This window comes from Polypterus senegalus, chromosome 8 (genome assembly GCF_016835505.1).
Source record: "Polypterus senegalus isolate Bchr_013 chromosome 8, ASM1683550v1, whole genome shotgun sequence".
Classification (NCBI taxonomy): Eukaryota; Metazoa; Chordata; class Cladistia; order Polypteriformes; family Polypteridae; genus Polypterus; species Polypterus senegalus.
In genome coordinates, this window is record NC_053161.1 from 150,115,189 (window position 1) to 150,124,296 (window position 9,108).

Genomic DNA, 9,108 nt, shown 5'->3' on the forward strand with positions numbered 1-9,108 from the left:
CAAAGCCAATTACATAAAGCAAAAAGAAAGATCAACAGATCTGTCGTGGCAAGGATTTCAGAAACTGAGTAGCAGAGTCACACACCATTAGTCCGATTTCCCCCCCCCAAACCGCTAAGACACTAAAATGATACTCCAAACGCAGAATTCTGAATCTTAACCTCTGTTGCCATATGCAGAACATCTTTTGCACAACCCGAGAAAATTTCCTGACGTACACAATCTTTTAAAAATCCAAAACATAAGTGTCATTGCAAAGCACAGTTAACTTTCATAATGGCCCTCTGAAGTACTGCCACTTAGACTGTTAACAAGATGTGACAAGTATTGGCTATATAGGATGCATTTGTGTGTGCAGACTTAATGTTTTGAGTCGATTGTTAAGTTTTGGCTGACAATTTAAGAATATTGAATATATGGTTTTGAGAAGAACCCTCAGGGAGTACCAGTCTATAAAAGGCTTTACTCACACCTATGCACACTCACGAGTGTACTTTAGCATTACTAACTTAAAACTCCCTAACATGGATCACCTCAAAACTCAGATGTCCGGAACAGTGGAGAGTCAAGAAAAAGGGCAGGCAAAAGGAAAACACAGAACCCAGAGCTCAGGTCACCCTTAATAGATTGCATTACAGGCATTGTATGTTCTTACCAGGTCTGTGGGAGGTTTCTTCAGGGGCCTCATGTATAAACGGTGCGTACACACAGAAATGTTGCACACGAACATTTCCACGTTCAGATCGTGATGTATAAAACTTGGCGTAAGGCCACTGACATTTCCACGGTACCTCATACCCTGTCATACGCAAGTTCTGCAGACTGGTGGCACACAGCTTTAAAGCAGTGCTACTGTTCCTGTGTGGTTTCTCTTTCTTTTTCAAATCCACATTCCTGACATGGCTTTATAAATACACTGAAACTAACCACATATTGTTTTAGTGTAATGAACCGGATTGTAATTAATTTGTAACAATATAATGGTCCAGGGAATAGCCATAGTATTCCAAATACCATAACTTCTTTAGCGTTGTTACTCTCACTGCACCTTCTTTCAGCTCCTCCCGTTAGGAGATGCCACAGCGGATCACCTTTTTCCATATTACTCTCACTGCACCACTTGGACTATTTACATCACTGTATCCGAGTGGGAAATCACAGCAGCAGCCGATTCGGAAAGAGAATTATTGGGATACAGCATCAAGCACACGCTGCCTCAGCCACGGCAAAACGCCCAAGAGACATTCCTGTATGGACTTCACCGTTCAGCAATGGTTTCAGCCCAAGAACTATAAAACGCACTCAATTACTCCGTGTAAAACTGTTTGTACTTATTGTATAAGTACACTCCCCTCACTGTAAACTTGCACTAGTTAGAATATTGCACAACTTTATAAAGCATGTATTTACATATATCATTAAGATGAAATGAAGCAAAACATGGTTATATTATACAGATAAAGCCAACTTCATTTAAATAATCTGTATTGTTAATTAAACATGCAAGGACACGGTGCTGCAGCGCTAGCTAGTTCACAGTTTGATCCTCCCTCATGCTGTATCTATTTTTGCTGGGCTGGCGCTACACTGGAAGGATAGATGGATAGAATAATTAAACAAGAACTATGAAGATATTTCAACGTTCCTTAAAAGTTTAAGAATCGTCGTAAGCTTACAGATCGCTTAACGTCTAGTACAGAGCTAATTGTGGGGCGATTGGGTAATTGGAGAAAGTACGGACAGGAATTAGAGGTTAGTATATTTGAAAGAGACAGTACTGCTGCAATAATTTCATCGAAGGTCACATACAATCAATCACTGCTCCACTGTGCTCCCATATTTAATAATATGCTTTCAATCCTTTAATGAAAAAAAGATCACGTATACATCAGTATTTTAACTATTCAGAGATCTGTAATTCTGGGTTCTCTCTCCGAGAAAGAGAAAACCCATTTAAGCGCACGGAGTGATTCCAACAGACTGCCTTTTCATGGCGACTTTATTTCAGGTACTGTGCAACTTTGTGAACTTGAGCTTTCGAGTTGACACACTGTCACTTGATTAGCTTCCTTTTGTTTATACCACTGTTTTTAAACCAACAAACACGCTTTTTCTTGCCTCCACTTGGTATTTGCTGAAGTTGTTCCATTTTTCCTTGTGGTTCTGCATTTGTCTTTTCACAGAACGCAGAGCTTAAGGGCTATTTATATTGATTTACATATTCAAAGAGGCGTAATTCTGTGAGGTGTTGGGGCAGAACACCAGGTGCGTGCGTTACTTTTCACGCTGATCTGGATTTATATAGTGGAAGAACGTGGAATTTTGCATACGCACAGATTCCTACATCGGGATTTTTCTGCACATTTCCGCTTTTGTGCTTACGCCGTGTTATAGTACGAGTAACAGACTGGTGCCCAGGTTATGGTCTGGTCCAGCCTTGCAGCATACCTATGGCAAAACACACCCTACAACACTATATATTCTATAAAAAAATCGGTTTGACAAGGTTTCCCCGAGAACACGCAAAAAACCAAACACCCTCACTGGATTTCCATTTTACAGACTGCTTTAATCTAAATACTATGCTTCTGACCTTTCCACAAGCATTAATGACATTTGCATCCAATTTCATAAAGTGCTCTTCCACACAAAACCTGGCTTAACACTTTCAGGTTTTGACAGATCACCAAGCATATACATTTGTTAGATCTGCCACTGTATTTTACTATACAGTAATATCCCTACTCTGAAACCTCCAGCCTTTGCTCTCACCTGCCAATACCTTTTCAGTATTTACAATGAAATGCCATGAAATTGTTATTACATCCCTCTCATGCCACAGTGTTCACTTTAGGCTAATCGAGGACTCATTTTTATAGACTGTTAACCTGTTTAAAAGAATCTTGGGGTGAACGGGAAGGATGAAGTAGAAAATGTGTAGATTCACTGCAGATAGGGTGCCAGTTAAAGAGTGCATCATAATTAAGTAGATCTTCATTTTGTAATAAAACACAGGCACAAATTAGGAAAATATTTTTATTCCAGCTTGCCATAAAGCTTACAAGACAGTGAAAGACTACAATTGAACAAATAAATCATTTTAAATAACTGACAGTTTAAATCACCCACAGAAAATTTACACTTAGATGCTGAACATTTACATACAAAATGTCCATGTTGCTCTCATTTCCATAGCTTATTCCAAAGCCGTGTCACAATAAAAATAAGATAATTAGCAAACAGACTTAGGCTTAAATCTAAAGACAGATATTTCTATAGACTTGACAAGGGTCAGTTCTCTTTACCATCAACATCCTGCGATTTCTTTCCCCAGTACCTAGAATTAGATAAAGAGGGGAATAACCATTAAAATGTATGAATGCAAATTGAAAAATTTTACCAGAAGTGAATATACTTACAAGCTTTTGTCAGATTTCTTCATGAGCCTGCGCGTGCATGGGGACAGCATATTGTCCGTTGGACTTCTGAAGATATTCCTTTATATATAGAGAAAAAAAAAAAAAAAAACCCCACATTTAATACATATTGGCACCAACAATAACACACAAATTAGTTATTTGTATATTACAAAAATTATCCAATCTGTGGTCACCATGCTGGTGGTGATTAGTGCTGCTGCCTTTTGGATCCAGGGTCCTGAATTAGAATACAACATTAGGTCAACAAGTGTTAACTGGCAGTTCCAAAATGGATCTTCAAGCCGCTGTGCATATGTGGGCTCGGCTTCCCAACAGAGGATGGATCCTGCCTTATGCCCAATAAAGTCTGAACAGGCATTAACCCCAATCCCATCGGTGGAATCGGGGTGGGGAGGTCCAAGAATGTTACTTTCCATAGGGTCAATGTTTAGACAGTGTACAAACCAATAATTGTGCGCACACAAAAGCTTATGACAAGTTGGACTTAACCTTAAAGGCTGGAGAACTGACATTCTATAAACTGTTCAAACAATGGTACAAAAGCCGAGCACGACAGTTCAAAACATGCTTGACCCATCAAACAGCAGCTTAATGGGAGTCTTGGCACAATCCAACAAGGCTGTGTTTAGTGACTGCATGATCTTGCCTTATTCCAGTCTCTCCATCTGAAATTTTAAAAATATATTCACCAACCCTTGTTTAAACTGAATAATTTTAAATGCGAAAAAAAAAAAAAAAACACCCCAAACGCACACAAAGTTACATCAGTGCAACAAAAGTAGGGAAATATCCAGTGTCTTGGTATTAACAAGATTTATGTTAAATTTTAGAAAGGGTCTCTTCCCCCCCCACAAATCATTTGTGCTGGCAACACAGATGGTGAGGTTTGTAACATTTGCCGCTTCAGAACAAGAGTTTGCATATGGAAGAATTAGCAGTTTAATATTGTTCTCATTAAATGGTGAAAAGAGAGGGGGGGGGAAAAAAAACAAAAAAAAAAAACCAAGTTTGAAATAGTACACACGACACCTTAAACTTTACATTTAAAAAAAAAAGTGCTCATCTTTGCCACCTATTAGAAATCTCAGAATTATAAAACACCTCATTTGAAAAGTGATTAATCTTTGGAATATAGTTTGTCCAACTACTCCAGAAGTAGCCACAGACCTTAAAAGGTCCACCCCACCCCAAACCCCCTGTTGCAATAATAAACCTTTAACTTGGGACTATATTTCACTATGGTACCATTCAAGTATCTGCTTTTACTTTGAAAATTTGGGACTTTAAAGTATCAAACATGCATTCAAAAAGCCACTTTATATGCAAAACAGCCACTATGACTTCAAACAAAATGTAGTGCTCAATTAAATTTTACAGTGAAGTACATCATTTCACCATCCTCTGACTGCACATCTGATATCTTGTAGGTAACACAATTATGCCCATTTTTAATTATACACCACAAAGCAAATCTGTTAGGAACACAGCTAGATTTAATACAATCAAGATACAGTTTAGACTGGGATGAATCAGGTAAAAGCAGAGGTGGCATATGTGTTGATACACGGGGACAAGAGGTTAAAGTTCTGAAAAATAAAAAACCTGCCTGCCTAACTGGAGTGGTTGATCAACTGCCTTCTGTATCAAAGAGCAAAAACAGTTATCTACTGTAACTAATTCAGGTTCGTGTCACCACAAGCCAAATACCAGCACTTTAGTGAACGATCTAAAAATTACAGAATGAAGATTTACATATATAGGGTCTTTCACTTGTCACACAAAGGGTGATACTATCTTGCCATCTTCATTGCTTCCATCTCTTAAGATGGTGGCAGAAATAGGTGGCCTGTCTGGGTTGGTCACGAAAGCTGGAGATAAGACCGCAAGAAACTGCAAGACTATAAAGTACCAGTTGACTGAATCAAAACAGATTCCTCATCTGATCTGAATGAATATGCTATCATGGTAATCATTAATCAAAAGTGTGGACAATTCTTTGCTTACAGAAAATCTGCATATTTAAAAAAAAAAAAAATCACCAATGACCTTTGAAATTTATAGAAAGCTTGTAGCAATCCATTTGAGGTCACAATATGGAAAAATAAAATAGATATGTGCTCAAAGTTTCAACATATAACAGCAGTTATGATGTATGCAAACTAAGGCCTAACCCAATCTTCTCTTCATACTCCTTCGTGTTTGTGTTCTATTCTTGCTTTAATCTTGATAAGCTGCCATCAAGTAATCTTTCATAAAGCGTTTATTCTGTATAGCTTTAGAACATGCTGAAAAGTAGCAAGTTGTCTGGCATTTTTTTTTTTTTTAAAAAAGTGGTCCCCACATATGCCAAAGAAAACAGACAAATGTTCCTTATAGAACAATGGCATTTGCATCCCTTCAAATTAAATGCTTCGAGACTTGTACAAAGATGCAGTAAAAATATTTAAAATTTTGGGACCACCTCCACTGTATGAATCACCACAGACCGTTCATACAGAATGTTATATACATTGCAGTTCATGCCATTATAGAAATCCAGGATGGTTAAAACAGCAAAGCCAAATTACCATTTATCGACAATAGATCAGCAATGTGTTATCCTCAAGGTGGCCCACAAACAACTCAGCTTATGACTCCACTCAGTCCTCTAGAAATTTGGACCAAAAAAAAAAACCCCACACCAGACCTCCACATGTTCAGACTGATACCATCGCATCCTCCATGCCAAACCTTAAGACAGGCACTCGATCATGTACTGTGGCAAGCAAGTGCTGCAATTGCAGAGCGCTGAAAACAGCACTCACTCCATTAAAATTTGCTCAAAGCACTGCTATCGTAAGCCCAGTAACTAGGAATAATGCAATTTACGGGAGAGATGCATGGGTTAGTTCGAGATAAATCTTCATTAATTAAATGAAAACGGACAAAAAAAAGTCACCTTTAAAACACTCCGTTTTATGTTGAAAAAAGAGATGCTCTGCTCAAGCGACAGCAGTAGAATGTCCTAACACTTGTTAGTATGAGGGAGGCCAATTAACTTCCCACAGATGGATTAAATTAAATTGCACGATTTTAGCATTTATCATTAGGATTTCTTTTGAAAAATTACAGCGTTATGGTTGATCTTGTGTGGCAATTGTGTTCACTCAACTAAAATTTTGCACTTTGGGAATACACACACTTGTGTACTTGTACTCATTCCAATTTACTAAATGAGTAATTTACTAACAAAAAGTACCGTACTTTCAAACGCGTTTAATTCAGCCCAGCGTTGCCAAAGTGTACCCTGGCAGTATGACGTGCAAATCCATGGATAGACAAACAAGCCCATTTATAATCATCATTTAACTAAACAAGCGGTCTCTGAGCTTTAGAGGGAAACGGGAGAAGCTGGAAATCTGATCTCACAGAAAAAAAAAACTGCATACACACGAGACAGTATCTTTCACCACTGCGCCATCTAGAGGAGATATAAATTCTGACTAAAGCTCCGGAGGGGTAAATGCAAATCTAACGAATACATGCAGACTTAAATGAACTTACTTGTCCCGCAAGTTCTTCTGCATCACTACGTTGGGCGTTGGCGGTTGGAGGTTGGGATGTGGCGCATTTTTCAAACCTCTGTCTTGATTCATAGCCGCACTAAAGACAGAAAAAGGGAGGACAATATTATCCGTATGATATACTTGAGTTTCAAACAATACGCCAAACAATTGCGTTTGCATTTATAAAACAGGATTCTTGAACATAGTTAGAACTACTAACGAAGCAAGAAGTAAACGTTTCCAGCCTTTTATAACATTTAGTTCTTATTCTCTAAAGCAACCATTAGCTAATATTTAACTTCTGAATAAATGAAGCGAACACTGTTCTAACTGACTAATAAAATTGTCAGTCTACACGTACATACACATATATTTGTATTCCTTACCTTTTCAACTACAGTACTTCACTTACCCGATAACTACCTGCCGGAGTCGTTTGTTTTGACAAGTCAGCTGAGTGTGTGAGCCCATAGCCGCGCGCTCTCTTTTAAAAGAGTCAAGCGCGCAGGCGACATTCAAATTGACAACTGCGATTGGAGGACTCCACAGTGACGTCAACGCGTACGCTTTTTCAAAACAAAATGTTTTTCGCTTCAAGCCACGCCCCTACCTGTGCAGCGTGCACAGATGGTACAGTTTATTGGCTTATATTTAAAAAGCGCACACACCTATGTTGTTCAAAAAACGAACAGTTATGGTTCTAAATGATTTAAAAAGGCCTACGGCTTGGCAAAACATCCTCATAGCTCCAGAACAATATGTTCGAATGCCGGTTCGTTCTTTCTTTTTATTTGGATATATCGGTTTTTGTACTACATCAGAGGGACTGGCAGGCTAGATGAACCGCCTACTGGCTCGATTGTGATCTTCTCCAAAGTGCAAGAGATGGGTTGGCTTTCAGTACAGGGTTAAAATTGTGTCATTTTTGTGTTATAGACTCTGGCTCACCAAGGTTATGCATAAAAACCAAACTGCGCCTGTCACATCGAGGCGTTTACGCACGCTGTATATAGTATTCAATAGTTTCAAATTGGAATCACTCAGAAGTGTAATGTTTTTCATGTACATATTTTTTCTTTTTAAGGAACCATTAATATATTTAAAAAAATAAATATTCAGAGCATTGCTAATGTTTCAAATGGCTATTAGACCTTGAAATGACTTACTTATAATTTATTATTCACGTATGACTGCAAAGTCCCCTTTTCAATAGCCATCAATCCAGCATCCTAATGGAAAACTCGACTTATCCTTAATCATGTTTAAATTATAACTGGTTATTAGATTAGATATTAGAAAAAAAATTGTAATCCATCCTTCCTTTGGTTGCAAGGTACTGTAATTTATAAAGTTCGATTCCGGATTCAGAAAAACAACTGAAATATAAAACAGCTGTTTTAAGAAACATACATGTCTGCATGTCAGTGCTTTTTTTTCAGAATGAAGATAATTCCATGTGGCAGATTGCCAAAAACCTGAAGATTTCATACAAGGGTGTCTATTACTGTTTTGAGAGAAGAGGGCAAACCGGATCTACCCAGGATAGAAAAAGAAGGGAAATGCCAAGATGGGCAACTGCATAAGAAGAGAAAGACATCAGAGTCAGCAGTTTGGCAAACTCACACCTTACAGGTCCTCAGTTGGGTTCTTCTTTAAATAAACGCCTAAATAACCATCTGCATCAATGAAAAGAAAAGGTTGAAATGCAAAAAAAGAACACGGACACTAGATTGTGGATCTCTTTGTAATTGCAAACCTTTGCAAACATTATTCTTTTCTTTTTGTTTTTCAGTTTCACAGATTACTTTTATTTTGAAACTCTCCCTCTAAGGTCAGCACTATTGCAGATGATACTGATATTTGACATATACTATAAACTGTCCTTGTTTATGCATTTTGATATATTTGGTAATGAAAGTATTTTGGTTAATTTTGTGTTCTTCTGTCATTAAGCATTTTTTTAAATAATTTTGCAATTTTCTTTCTGTCCTTTAATAATGTCATGTTTCAGTCAGCTTTTCTCCTCTAGGTGGGGTTCAAAGTCATGTTTCTTGTCTGTTTTGTCCATTTTTGTGCCATTTATTTACATTAATGTTTCTTTTGTTTATTATGATACTATTATG

At 37.7% G+C, this 9,108-nt stretch overlaps 1 long non-coding RNA gene across 1 annotated transcript; it reads left to right on the plus strand.

Moving 5' to 3' along the window:
- Positions 1-7,643: 7,643 nt before the first annotated feature.
- On the plus strand, positions 7,644-8,816 carry LOC120534377. Its single transcript, XR_005634732.1, has 3 exons — positions 7,644-7,757; positions 8,425-8,617; positions 8,778-8,816. It is a non-coding gene; the product is annotated as an uncharacterized LOC120534377 (long non-coding RNA).
- Positions 8,817-9,108: the final 292 nt, after the last annotated feature.